Consider the following 14283-nt stretch of genomic DNA (forward strand, 5'->3'; position numbering starts at 1 on the left):
ACAAATTCAAAGAGGACATTCAATGTTTCTCGTTTTAGGGGGGGACTGAGTCCTCCATCTCAAAAAGTGCACCCTAGACTTGAGCCCTGGCATGCAGGTTGTGAGAACTAGAAAACAAACTCAATTCAAAGGCATGGCACACGTCGAGGTAACACAAAAATGGGCGGCATATGCTGTCCCCATGGGTGTTTTCAAGAATGTTTTAAAATAAAACAATTCGCTGCGTCCACTTCAAGTAAACAATGCTGCAGCCGGGATTGCGTTACTGTGAGGCTGGTAATTAGCCACAAGACCATACACGTCTCTTACCATGGCCAGGTAAAATGTCTCGTATTGACATTCTTCCACGTGGGACATGCTCTGTTACTGATTCTCGGGTATGAAAGCTGACAACCTTTTATACTAAGGTACCAGTGTTACAGGAAATTCTGCTCTCTTGGCAGATGTGTTTTTGTCCTGTGCACTTTCTTCAATTGGAAAAAAACAAATTGAATGCAATTTGCATATTTCACTTTGGGATGTTTTCACTTCCTGTGACGCCACTTCCCATTTGGTATGCCGCGTCCCTCCAATGTTAAGGACTTGATCCCTGTTCAAAGGTGAAAGCTTCCCCCCGCCCCCACCCAGTGCCTGCTGGGCGAATCATCGGTTCTCCACAGGCCTGCACAGCAGTTTAGATGGCATGCCCGTTCAGCCCCTTTCCTCTCTGTTGTTACTGCCGTCATGGATGCCAGTTATAACACAAGCAACCCTGTTTTTACATTATTTTTACAAAGTAGTAAGTAATGGCTTTTAACCCGACCTTTTTTTTGTGTTTAAAGGTTTTATTTACAGCAAATCATACAAGGCATAAGAGGATTGTAATATGAATGGTAAATATATTGAAAATAACATATGTACATTCGGAACTCGCTGTAGAAATACATGTAGCCTTGCATGAATATGAGGTCAGTGTTCATGAAAAATACCAATTTTGAATAGGTGAGGGAGACAAGACGTGCCCGGAGAACAAAACAGAGATGGAACATATAAAGAAGGGGGGCGGGAGTGGGAGTGGGGGGAATGCCATATGGATAATGCGTGAAATTTGACTTACTGGATAGCAATTAAACAGGCGTTACACAGGCTAAGAATTCCATAAAAGGTTTCTATTTCAGCTCATGTTTTATCATTAAAAACGGAGTAGACGCATTGCACCTCACTATTCTAAGCTTTTTAAGGCTTTTCAGAATGTTTCTGATTTTTTGCTTTGGATCCAATATCGGGCCTTACAGAATGTGACAGTCCAGAGCAAATTTAAGAATATATGTCTTGCCTCATTAACTACGAAGGAGAACTGAGGTAAAGATCAAAGGATTCATTAAGAGTTGGGTGGATTTTTTGGGAAGAAATACTGTCACAGAGTGGCGCGTTTCACCTCCACGTGGCAGCATTTCTGAAAATCCATCCAATTAGGAGTTGGCGCTAGGACCTGTGTTTCCACGGATACCACTTTTTTCATTTACATGTTCAAAAAGCATCAGTGTCCACCATCAGATTGATAGTGGAAATGGATACGCTATAGTAGTGCTTCATATCACTAATTGCATGCCCGTCTCTCCACTTCCCTGCTGTACAGTAAGAAAAGTTGAGACTTTTTTTGGGGCCACTTTAAAATGTTTACTTGAATTGCTGAGGTGGAGGTAAAAATTGGCAGATTTACGTTTGGGAAATTTGAATGGTAATGCCTCCATTGGTATTGCATATGAGGTGTTTCCGTACGCAACTCAGAATTGAACAGATGGTATAAATGGCAGTATTTTTTCAAATATTGCTGTTTTACACGTTACCGCCCAACTTGTAATGAACCCTCCAAAATCTTTTCCCTCGAATAATGTAATGCCTAAGGCAATATGTGGAGAAAATAACTGTATATTCATACCCAGGGTAACTGATAGAAGTATTTGTGGATCATCTAAATTCATACTGGGAAGAGGGCAGGCAGCTATTTGTCGACACTGGAAAGCAACGATGCCACATAACATGCCCACGTGCCCGCTGCTTGTGCTCACGTATCCCACTGCCGCTAGAGAATGCAGGGCAATGGAGCATAGCGCAGAGTTTCTGCAGACCCTCTGACTGTGACCTGGATGCTGTTGATCTTTCATCGGATCACATGCCACCTGGAAAGGCGATTAAGTGCCAGTGGATTTATCAGAGGATCACAGATGAACAGGGGTTTGAATATGAAGGGTATGGTAACCACTGGGGTCTATGCCGAAGACCAGGACGAATCGCTTGGCAGAGAGCGGTCGGTAACATGGTGGTGGAAGTTGAGAAGACAAGTAACGCACATTGCATTAACTTTGGGTAATCTCGGTGTGCATTGTATTAACCAAGAAACTATTTTTGTTTACATATTATATCCACCAGTTACCACAGTTTTGCGGGTTCTCAGCACCACAAATATTGGGTGCTATCCTGACCAAACTTGATGGTACATATTAAATATTCTTTACATACACCTATACAAATTCAAGAGTTCTTAGAAGGTGATGTGCCTGTGTGTACAAAGAGCACAAGAGCAGATCAAAATGCATTTAGCTATCAGATATCTGCTGCATGCTGTTTTAAAATGCTGCATGCGACAATGCATGTCACAGGCACTTTTGTAAATAGACCGAAAATACAAAGTTGGAAATCATATTGCCACGTGGAATCAGTTGACAGTCATTATCGCCATTTAAGCTTTGTGAGAACAAGTCACATGCATTATGATCCAATGGTGCCTATTTGATTTTCCAAAAACACATTATGTGAAAGTAATTGGTTTGAACTACTGTATATTTGTGGGTTACCCCATGTGCTAAGCATGTAGTAACTTGACGAGTCATGTGGACCCTTCAGTTAGTCACCATCTAGCAGTCTCTTCAGACTTAATGGGGATTTCATCTTACTGTATGTCCTAATTACCAGGTGTGGCAATGCATATGTGTGGAGGTAATTACCTCCACACAATCCACTTTCTGTGGGCGTGGTGGGGAAACCTGGGAGCATGTTATCCAAAGGGAAGAACTCAAGATCTGATGGACTACACCACTTTGGGTCTGATTAGTCGCTGATGTGGGATAGTGTGATAAGGCAAAGAAAGCTTAGCCGTGGCTCGGTTTGTGTTGATGTGCAAATGGTGAGAGCTGTGGCAGTGGTCCGTGGGGGTGGGTGGGGGGAGTTGTGTGTGTGTCTGTGTGTGTGCAGTGTAAGGTGCTATGAGATCTTAGCAATGTGTTGGTCAATTGAGGAAAGGGGGAGTAAGCCATTACAAGGCCAGGCAACCTGCAGCCCTGAACATCTGCTCATGCCCAGGTCACATTACTGTATCTCACAATGCCACCTATCAATTCCCTCTCTTGCTCTCTCTGCCTCAAATAGATAGGTTGTATCCCTTGAAGAACAAAAACAAATTGGCAGATGAGGGAAAGTAGGAGTATGGAAACACCAGGCATTATCATGAGCTGCCTGCTAAGAGTTATGCGAGGCAGGCGCATTTGGCTCAGAGGAAGGGATGCTTGGAATTTCCGTCCAAAATCACCCCTTTCACCTTCCTTAGTATGCTGGTTTGGCAGCCTGAGAGACAAGCCTCACTCTCACATGCTTAGGTGCTGTGATCAGTGGCCTGCTGGGACCTTTGCCAGTCCAGGACAGGGCAAGGGACTTGTCAGGCACTCGCCAGGCTTTCTTTGGGAAAAAGAATCAGGATGGGAGATCCGCACAACAAGAATTATGGACTGATAATTTTAATCTCAAAATTATGGTGATAATACATGAAAAAATTCACTTGTTCGTAGGATAACAGATAAACGGACAGATTTTGAATTGACATTTAGGGGTACCACTGTGTACCACCCTCTTTGGGGTCGAGGGTATTAGCCTCATGAAGGTGCAAAAACTCTCAACAACAGTTTGAACATTGGTTACAGACAAGAGTAAACGCTGCCCAGGACCACTACTAGTCTGTGGGTTTTGTCACAAATAACACACAACAAGAAGTGTGAACAGGTAGATGTGCAATGAATTTGTGTCATCAATCGACACTGTAGTGTTTCGGCCACATGTAGCAGTGAATAAACGCTAGTTGCTGGTGTGGCCTTCTTCAGGATGGGGGTGAAGGATGAACACTGTCCGTGGGATATCTGTTAAATCGAATGTTGACAGGCCATTAGGGTGGTGTGGGATCTCCAATGTTATTTACTATTTTAAGGTACTTGTTAGTGACTAATTAGTGTCAATGTATGCACTCAGAAGTGCACATTTTGGCAGAAGCTTACCGTCAAACAAAGAGCAATGTGGCGGTAGATCTTCTGGTCGTGTCCACCAGTATCAGTTCGTGGAGACTGCTTGGCCTACTGCATACGCTGGAACTGAAGTGTCCAGGGAGCAGGAGCACCTATGATTGGCGTGTGCCTCTCGGAAAAAGCTAAAAAGAAAAGGACAAGGTCTGAGTGGCGTCCTGGCAAGGTAACGGCTGGGTGGTGTGAGCGCCAGGTCGTGCCTACTGTGGCCGGCCAGGAGTGGCTATCAGGACTGAAACCTCAGTGTGGCTACATTTGCTGGTAGCGTGTGATCATAAGTGTGGTACAGGTGCGTAAGTGGCGTCCTGGTAAGGTAAAGGCTTGGTGGTGTGAGTACCAGATAGTGCCTACTGTAGCCGGCCCAGGGTGGCTGTGAGGACTAAAACCTCAGTGTGGCTACATTCGCTGGTTGTGCATGATCATAAGTGTGGTACAGGTGCGTGCGTTGCGTCCTGTCGGTGGAGATGTTGTTGTGCATAGATCCAGTACTAAATGGCCGTGGGCTCTGGAGATCGAGCGAAATGTTCCAAAATGGAACAGAGATAGAACGAAGTGTCTATGCAACCTGCAGGTATTAGTGCGGGGTCAGGTAACTAGTAATAATAAGGGAATCATAACATAAAATACTGCATTATTATTTTTGCACAGTGCATAGTAACTTTTGTCCTAGTGAACATTCATCCGGCTATGTGCCATCCTGGCAAAATAGAACGGCATTCTTATTTTTGTCACCACTTGTATATGTACTCATGCCGCCAACTTCTCTGTCTCCACCTTGTATCAATATGCAAATTGTATTCCACCTATATTGTTTAGATGACGCACCATCGTGTAACAGCATATTTTGTGGACTACCATGCACTTTGGAGACAATGCTCAAACGGCATTGGCATATCTCCTGCCAGGCTTTTTTGGATGTATTACATTCCCATGGGCTACTCCTAGATGCTGGCATGGCCTCCACACGAGCACCATTGGACTACAATTCCCATCTTTAGCATTACGTTGCGTGCCGCACCACAACATCATTTTCTTTTTTCTTTCGGACATGCGACACTCCCCTCATTCGATTGGCCCATATGTCACCATGTGATTGGCCATACCGGCCCAGGGGCGGGACCACCACCGCTTCTTTTACTTTCACTCTGACAACGCTCAGTCCACCGCGACAACCGTCCAGCGAGACAGAGACGCTCCGGGAGTGATTTCTAGGAAGTCAGATCCCTCGAGCATGCACGGATCGTTTCCACTGCGCACCATTTTTTTATTTCACAACCACGGAGTCACTTGATTCCCTTAGTATAACTAGTTACCTGACAACACTAATACCCGCAGGTCGCATAGACACTTCGTTCTATCTCTGTTCCATTTTGGAACATTTCGCTCGATCTCCAGAGCCCACGGCCATTTAGTACTGGATCTACGCACAACAACATCTCCACCGACAGGACGCAACACACGCACCTGTACCACACTTATGATCATGCACGACCAGCGAATGTAGCCACACTGAGGTTTTAGTCCTCACAGTCACCCCGGGCCGGCCACAGTAGGCACTATCTGGTACTCACACCATCAAGCCTTTACCTTGCCAGGACGCCACGTACGCACCTGTACCACACTTATGATCACACTCTACCAGCAAATGTAGTCACACTGAGGTTTTAGTCCTCACACCCACTCCTGGCTGGCCACAGGAGGCATGACCTGGCGCTCACACCACCCAGCCGTTACCTTGCCAGGATGCCACTCAGACCTTGTCCTTTTCTTTTTAACTTTGCCAAGAGGCACACGCCAATCATAGGTGTTCCTGCTCCCTGGACACTTCAGTTCCAGCATATGCAGTATGGCCCATTGTCCATAGAAGCAGTGTACTTAACACACCGCGCCAACCAGTCTCCACGAACTGATACTGGTGGACACGACCAGAAGTTCTACCGCCACATTGCTCTTTGTTTGACGGTAAGCTTCTGCCAAAATGTGCACTTCTGAATGCATACATTGACACTAATTAGTCACTAACAAGTACCTTAAAATTGTAAATAACATTGGAGATCCAACACCACCCTAATGGCCTGTCAACATTCGATTTAACAGATATCCCACGGACAGTGTGTAACGCTCACCTGGTATCCACGGGGACATCACTCAGCCTGTTCTGACCTCTTACGACCTTGAACCCTTCCCTGGAGTCTACTCGACTGGAGACTGGACCTGAAACACAGGATTGGTAGAGCTTAACTCCCTTTTGTCTCTGTGGGCTTGAACCCCTTCTTCCCCGGGGTCCGACCCTTCCCTTTGATCCACAGCTCACCTTGTTTTCTTGGAAAGTGTGCTATCCGTCCTGCTTTCAGCGCAGAGGCGCGTTGATTGGTGCGGGCTCGTTACTGCCTAGTTACTTCACTGGCAAGAGTCCGACAGGTAAGTATTATGAGTCTTTTGAACAGGTTTCTCAAACTTCATTCCTTTCCTTCCTTAGATGATGGCCGGCGTCCGGGAATGGCGACGTGCTGCCGAGATGAGTAGCGCTGAAGGTGAGTGAGAGTGCGACACGCGATGCAATCGTTTCGTATTTGTATTGAACTGAGTTCTTTTTCTGTGTCTTTTAGTCGCCGCAACGTTTTCAGCTTGGATGCCGGTTATGAAGAAGAAATGCAGTGAGTACACGTGGTATGCGGTGCCTCTAGATGTTTCCCCGCTAACCTGGAGTGTCTTTTCCCTCTTGCAGATGGATGAGAGGTTCCGGAGACAGAGTTCCCCCAGAGCGGCTGGGATTCAGGTAAGCGTTTGAAGCTTTTACAGTCTTTAAAAATAAGTGAAGATTTGCTGAATGCTTACTAATGCCTTTTTTCTGTTCTTTTTCCTTTTCCTTAGAAAAGCGGCGTGCCGGGATGGGAATGACACCGCCGAAGATGCCCGCAGAACAGAAGAAGCGATGAATGATGGGCAGAAGCGCGGCAAGGTAAGGCTGTTCCTAATAGTGTTCTTGTTCTTGCAGGAGCTGAGCACAGAAGAAAGATGCAGGCCTACTGGAGACCGATCCAAACAGGTTGAGTGTCACGCTGCAGGTGCAGAAAACACAAAGCATGTTTCTCAGCCTGGGCGTGGCTTAAATAGTCTCTGGGTATCCCAGGTGTCTCTGGGCTGAACCACACCCAAAAGACTAGACTGCACATGCAGTTCTGGGAACCGAAATATGTGTGGGCATCCATCTTGTCCACATCAATGCACTACAAGTCCAATCCCCAATGTTAACCTATGGTAGTGAGTGAGTCTGGTGCCACAAGCGCCAAGTCTGACCCCAAGTGGGTCTTTGGAGGGATGGAGAGGCCCTTGAGGGCCATGTAGGTGATCGTGGCCTAGCTCCAGCCTAACATCTTGGAGGGCTGGGGACACGAGGGGCAGGAATCATGACAGCGTTCATCCTTCACCCCCATCCTGAAGAAGGCCACGGCAGCAACTAGCGTTTATTCACCGCTGCATGTGGCCGAAACACTACAGTGTCGATTGATGACACAACTTCATTGCACATCTACCTGTTCACACTTCTTGTGTTATTTGTGACAAAACCCACAGACTAGTAGTGGTCCTGGGCAGCATTTACTCTTGTCTGTAACCAATGTTCAAACTGTTGTGAGAGATTTCGCACCTTCATGAGGCTAATACCCTCGACACCAAAGAGGGTGGTACACAGTGCTACCCCTAAATGTCAATTCAAAATCTGTCCGTTTATCTGTTATCCTACGAACAAGTGAATTTTTTCCTGTGTTATCACCATAATTTTGAGATTAAATTTATCAATCCATAATTCTTGTGTGGATCTTCCATCCTGATTCTTTTTCTTAAATGATTACTTACCCTCCTGGGCATATCAGGACATAGCCAGGCGCCATTTATTATTTACCCAGGCTTTCGTTGGGGAAAGGGTCTGAATAGCTGCCTGTTTCTCCCAGAGGTCTACCCGGCTGTCTCCCACAATACACAAACTCTTCTCACACAGTCTAAAACTAAAATCCTCCTTTCCTTCCTGCAACAGTCAAAACTCACTAGGCTTTCACGCAGCACCAGGACTTCGGTATCAGACTGATGCTGCAATCCACCAAGGGGGTTCTTGATGATGAAATGATGCGCAGAAAAGACAGAAGTTGGAATGTGGGTTCCTTAAAATGTGCTTCAGCTTGGCCTAAAGTGGGGACAGAGGGTGACTAGACTGCAGGATGGGGACGCACTGTATTTTTGCATTGACCGAAAAGTGATTTAAGTTAGAGCGATATGATGGAATTTCCAATGCAATCTTGAATTTGAAGGCTTTCTGGCCATTTGCAAGGTAAGTGTCTAAGAATGATTTCTTTACAAAGCTGTGTACCACACTTAAAATAATGTAACCCGAGGAAACAGATTTGCATTATTTAGCCAGGCTTTAAGGGCTGTCATTCCAAGGGTAGGGACGGCTGTCAGGGATTTGCATATGCGCAAGGTGTGAGCTGTTGACGAAAGGAAAGGGGGTCTCCTGGAGTTGTGGAAGGTACCCCCTCACCCATTAACAGCTATTTTCCCTTCACAAGAGAGTAAGAGGGTGAGAGGCTGCCTCTCCCAAGTTAGTAGGTGTTGACTGAATTATGCTCTTGCATTTACATTTTTTGCACGACAGATGCAAATTTAAACAACGGGTGTGCAATACAGTGAAGGAACCTGTAATACCTTGAAAATTGAGCAAAATCAGACCAGATTTTTGCCTACCCGCACAGGTTTCATATCCTGGTTTCTATGAATCTCAAACACTTTTACAGCATGGCCTTTTAATCCGAATGGAATAACACTAGGCATGCTGTAAACTGAAAAGTGTGAGATGGGAAAATCTTATATTGACAAAGTTGAACTCTTTAATAAGAAGTTAAGGCTGTGATGTCACAGAAAGGGGTGGTTTCAGGAGAAACAGAAAAAGAAGCATGTGACAGTTACCCCCGTTTTTAGGAAGGTTTAGAATATGAATGATTATATACCCATGGTGTGGTATACCACACTCTTAGAAAATGGGGCCTCTGTGTGTGAATATAGAACATGTTCCCTACAATATAATGATCAATCTCAGTTTAGATTAACAAGATTTTTAGTTTTCAGATATCTCTAACCGAAGTTACCCCTTAAAGAGCTACCATGCCATTTTAGTTCTGACTCAAAGGTAATAGCGAAGGAAAACAAAAAAAGGAAAGAAAGCAAAAAGTGGTGTGCGAGGAAAGCACAGATCTGGGAGAGAAAGTCACTAGTCAAGAACATCAAGCAAGATTTAAACAGCGCAGAAGGAACTCCAGGGCACAGGAAGCCGAAAACAATCTAAGGACCATCCCTTACATAACCCGACTGACCAAAGGCCCAGAAGAGACACCGATCATCATCCAGATGTTGGAAATATTGGAAGGCGGAGGGAAACAGGTGCACCCAAAACTATCCCTGCACATCACCAGCGTACGCCCGTCCCACTGACCTGTTTGGAACTGCAACTAGCAAGTAGAATAGTAGTATTTCAGTCTGATCAAATGCTTCCATCAATTTAGGATCCAATTCACTGCAGGAGGTTATGACATCTGGGCAATAATGTCAATAACTTAATTCCCTAGGCTAACACAGGAGTAACTGTCTATGTATAAATGCGATCCCTGTATGCATTTGACATCCAACATGGAAATAAGATGCTCATGCAACATATTTCCCCCAATCAATTCATTTTCCTAACACTCCTCTCTTTCACATTGCATAAATAGTTGGGCTCAGATTCTTACTTGATACGGAATAAAATTGAGTAGTTGGATGCTCTTAATGAGCGCCACTCCATCATTCCTAACTGAAATTAAACATCATTTTATATTTTCCAAATATTATGTCGTCCTAAAAATCATGAAACACAAAAGAAATATCGGTGCTTTTGACAGAACAAATGCAACTGTGCTAAGCCAAGTTCCTATGCAGGAGATACTAAAATCTCAGGGGGAGCTAATACTTTATTTGGACAAAGTTTACTGTGGGACATATAGAGGCTCTTTCTAGTTCCACAATTCATCCGTTCACATATGTTCACTGGGCATGGAGACAGAAAACAATGAGGACAAAATGCAGAGAAGCTCTTACCCCAGTGCCCGGTCAAAGGCACGTAGGAAAATGAAAAGCAAGCTCTGTAGATATATGGTGAATGGTAGTTAAGTCCACTGCCATGAGGGTGGGTCTAGGGGGTGAGAGAAGAGAAGATCCGTGTCTTCTGTTGCTGGTGGGAGCGTTATACACGCCCAAAAATGCAAAGAAATGAAACATGGGGAGAGAGAAAAAAAAGCAGGGAGGTATTTGGGGAAAATAGCACCTGGGTCCACATAGGAGGAGAGGGAGAAGAGAAAATACTGGACCTCCTAATTGAAATCTGGCGTGACCTTGCAGTGTTTGAGGAAAAGAGATGGCGGTGTAAAAGGAGGAGTAGGGCAAAAATGTTAAGAGGTGTGGATTATATAGGGTGTTGGATGAAAAGATGAGTAGGGTAAAAAGATGAAAAAGGGTTTGGGATGAGAAGGTGAGTTGAACAAAAGGATGAAAGGTGCCGGGTAGGTAGGGAGTGGGATGGAAAAATGAATAGGGCAAAAATACAAAAGCGGTGGTATAGGGAGGGTTTCGGATCGATGGCTGGCATTATGAGTTCATAAAGATAGCAGAGGTTGGGGGCGGTTGTTGGCTCTTTCAACACTGCAAATGTGCCTTAGAAGGAGTGTAAGAGGTTTAATCAAATCAGTCATTCCACTGGCCCTGTAAAGCCCCAGCAACATGGCCAATCCATAGGATAATTCTCTGTCATAAGCTTTCCATACTTTGGCAACACTAGGTACACACAGAGGGATAAAACCCAAACTGACAAATACAACCAGAAAACCTCGCAGACCTAAGATCATAACTCCAACCCAGCTGTTGCATCCATATTAGATAGTGGCCTTTTCTAAAGCACACGAGCCTCTGTTATTCGTTGAGGTTACATTGTCATTCTATGGACATTTTCACAAGCATACTAGACCCAAACACAAATGAATGCCTTTCTGAATGGTGCAAGGTATAGTGTGGGAGAGGTATACATTTCACCCTTTCCAAACATACTTAAATCACTAAAGTTTGAGTTCTGATGCATGCAGTTGGACTAACTGAAAATAGTATTCTGCCTAAGAATAGTGCGTGAACTTTTGAATTCACAAAGAACTTCTTCATTGGAAGGTAAGAGGGAACATTTTAGGTCCACCACATTTGTATTGTCATTAACCAGTGTCAGACCTTATTCCCTTGTCTTATGTTGTGTACTGCTCAGCCCACTCTGTGTCACCTGTTAAAATACCCCTGCCTAACACCACGTCCGCACCAGGGTCTAGAGCCTTGATGCCTGCCCATAGATCTGCCCCCAAATAGGCACATCCAATCCAGACAACCCTATGGCAAGGCTCCTGGCAAACCTCCACAACGCCTGTCCCTGTCCTGTATGTAAGATAAACTTGCACTGCTGCTGCCACCTGCACTGCAGCGCTTCTGTGTGCGCGTGGAACCCTTGCACAATGATTCCTGTATCTATGTATTTATTGTTGGTCTACGCCAAGAAGCAGGGGGAACGTAAGCCAGACAAGAACAACAAGACAAGAGAATGACGCAAGAAGCTACTCATTCACAGGTTTTGGTGCATTCAGATCAGCCTAACAGGCACATAGGAAGGGGTGGGGGGGGGAGTGCAAACAAGGTCCAAAGTAGGCAAGTACAATCAGAAGGCGGCAAGTCGAAAGAAGTGAAACAACCAAACAGGAAGAAGAGTCATTCAGGCAGGTAATTTAGTTTAAAGAGGTGTGTTTTCAGTTTGTTTTCCAAATTTTATGAAGATCACTTCTTATTGTAAGTAGGCAGGAAAGGAGTTCCACAAGCAAGCGCCTCTGAAGCGGATAGAACATTGTCCCAGGAATGTATTCCTGCAGGGAGAGGGCAAAATTATCCTTTTCATTCAAGGACTTATGGATATGACACAGGGATTTATAGTCAATTCCTTTTTCAATAGCAAGCCTGTGTAACGTCTTCAGGGCAGGCTCGAAGGCCTATCAAATAAGCCCTAAAAATCACGAAACCCAATGTTCTGCCGGTGTACACCATCTGTCTGGATGTTGGTGTAAACTCTACCACTATCTCTTCCTGCTTTGAACTGGTCTAAGCAAGGAACTCATCAAAGAAACTGTGGTGGGCACTCGTAATTTATTCACATTCATCTTACATAGTTAAAGCATAGGCCGTTAGTACCAATTTCGGTTGGGTGATATTGTATGTAAATATGTGCTCTGTAAAGCGCTTTGGATTAAGACGCTATATAAATAACACATCATTATCATTATCATGATCATTTCTTACTAAGTCTTGCACATTAATATTGACTCCATAGATGGTGGTGGACATTATTTTCCATTCCCTTTTATATAACAGATTTACTTGCACAGATCACCTCAGTGGTCAATGATACTTTGAGAAGATATTCCTTTTAATCATAGTTTTTAATGATTTGAGCATGAAAATGAATTGCTACAATGATATATAAAGTTTGAAGCATGGGAACTGTATGAATTTATTGTTAATAAACTACAAAATAAATGTAGTGAATTCATTCATTAAGGGGCCAATCAGCTGGTCCAATCAGTTCTATTGCAAGCTTTCTATGTCCTTTTTTTTCTTCAGAAAATGATAGGCAAAATAATAAATTAGCACCCTTGACAGGGGAGAAGGCCAATCAGGAGGCAAGGAACGCGGGCTGAAACTGGCCATCTCAGCCCGCGTTCCAAGCCGCCTGAGGGCCAGCTTGCCCGCCATCTTTCCCCACCCTCTGTTCCTTTTTTTTACCCCCTCCTGCTCCCCACCTACCTCATTGCGGCGGCAGCACGGCACTGGCTGCCTGCCGCTCCTTCAGCTCTGCTCAAGATGACCTCCATGTAAAGGGAAGAGCGGCTGCTTACGGAGCCGCTTCCCATTCCGTGGTGGCCATCTTTGAACAGTATTTTCTTTCCGTGAACGGGATGCTGTGAGGCGACCCGTTCACAGAAAGAAAATACTTTGTATTAGTCCCGTCCCAGCTCTTAAGAACCCATTCCAAGGGCTGAAATGGGTGGTAACATCCTGGTGCCCTTGTTAAACGCCCTCACTTTGCTTGGGCCTTTAACTCTGGCTACCGGGCTGTTCGTTTCAGCCCTTGGAACGGGTTGTTAACGCCATAGTGTAGCCTTGGTCAGACTGGTTATTACTCTCATGATACACCTGCTGAATGTCATATGAAAGCCCACAATCCCATTCTAATTGACCACGGTTAATACTATAACACACTATTGGACCCTCTTGCAGCAACTGAAAAGAATGTTCAGGCTCAGCAGCTATCACAGTAATGTCTGTTCCTGGACAAGCGACCGAAGGCAGATTTAATGATGGTCAAAGGGTTCCATGTCTTAAAATCGCGGCAAAAATGGCTGTATATACAAAATATTGGGGCAAACATGCAGTGGTTTTGCCGCCAAAATCATGTAAAGGATGCGGGGAACACCCCCGCAACCCCTGGACCCATTATACCATTTAAAGGGAGCGGGGGACACCCCCACAACCCCTGCTCTCCTTAAATGGTATAATGGGGTACACCTTTACCGGGTCAAAGCACAGCATTTTTGCAGAGATTTTTTTACCTGATACTGGTCAAAGGTGATCTTGCGCAGACCTGGATGACTCTTCAAAAGTACTTTTCAAGGTAGAGATCTTCAAATCAGTCTCTCAGAATCTAGGCATTTGCCAGGACAAAGCGTTATCATCACAGACATGCATCAAAGCTCCGCATTGCATTACACCATCACCCCGAGTTTAGAGGATGCCATCAGTCAATGCTCATGAGAGGACAATAGGTCCATCATAGTGCCACTTCTCATTT

At 44.8% G+C, this 14283-nt stretch overlaps 1 protein-coding gene across 1 annotated transcript in view; it reads right to left on the bottom strand.

Moving 5' to 3' along the window:
• MYOZ2 (myozenin 2) overlaps positions 1-14283 on the bottom strand; it is a 257211-nt gene that overhangs the window by 174556 nt on the left and 68372 nt on the right. The window lies entirely within an intron of this gene.

Source organism: Ambystoma mexicanum, chromosome 6q (genome assembly GCF_040938575.1).
Source record: "Ambystoma mexicanum isolate Mex_15411 chromosome 6q, UKY_AmexF1_1, whole genome shotgun sequence".
NCBI lineage: Eukaryota > Metazoa > Chordata > Amphibia > Caudata > Ambystomatidae > Ambystoma > Ambystoma mexicanum.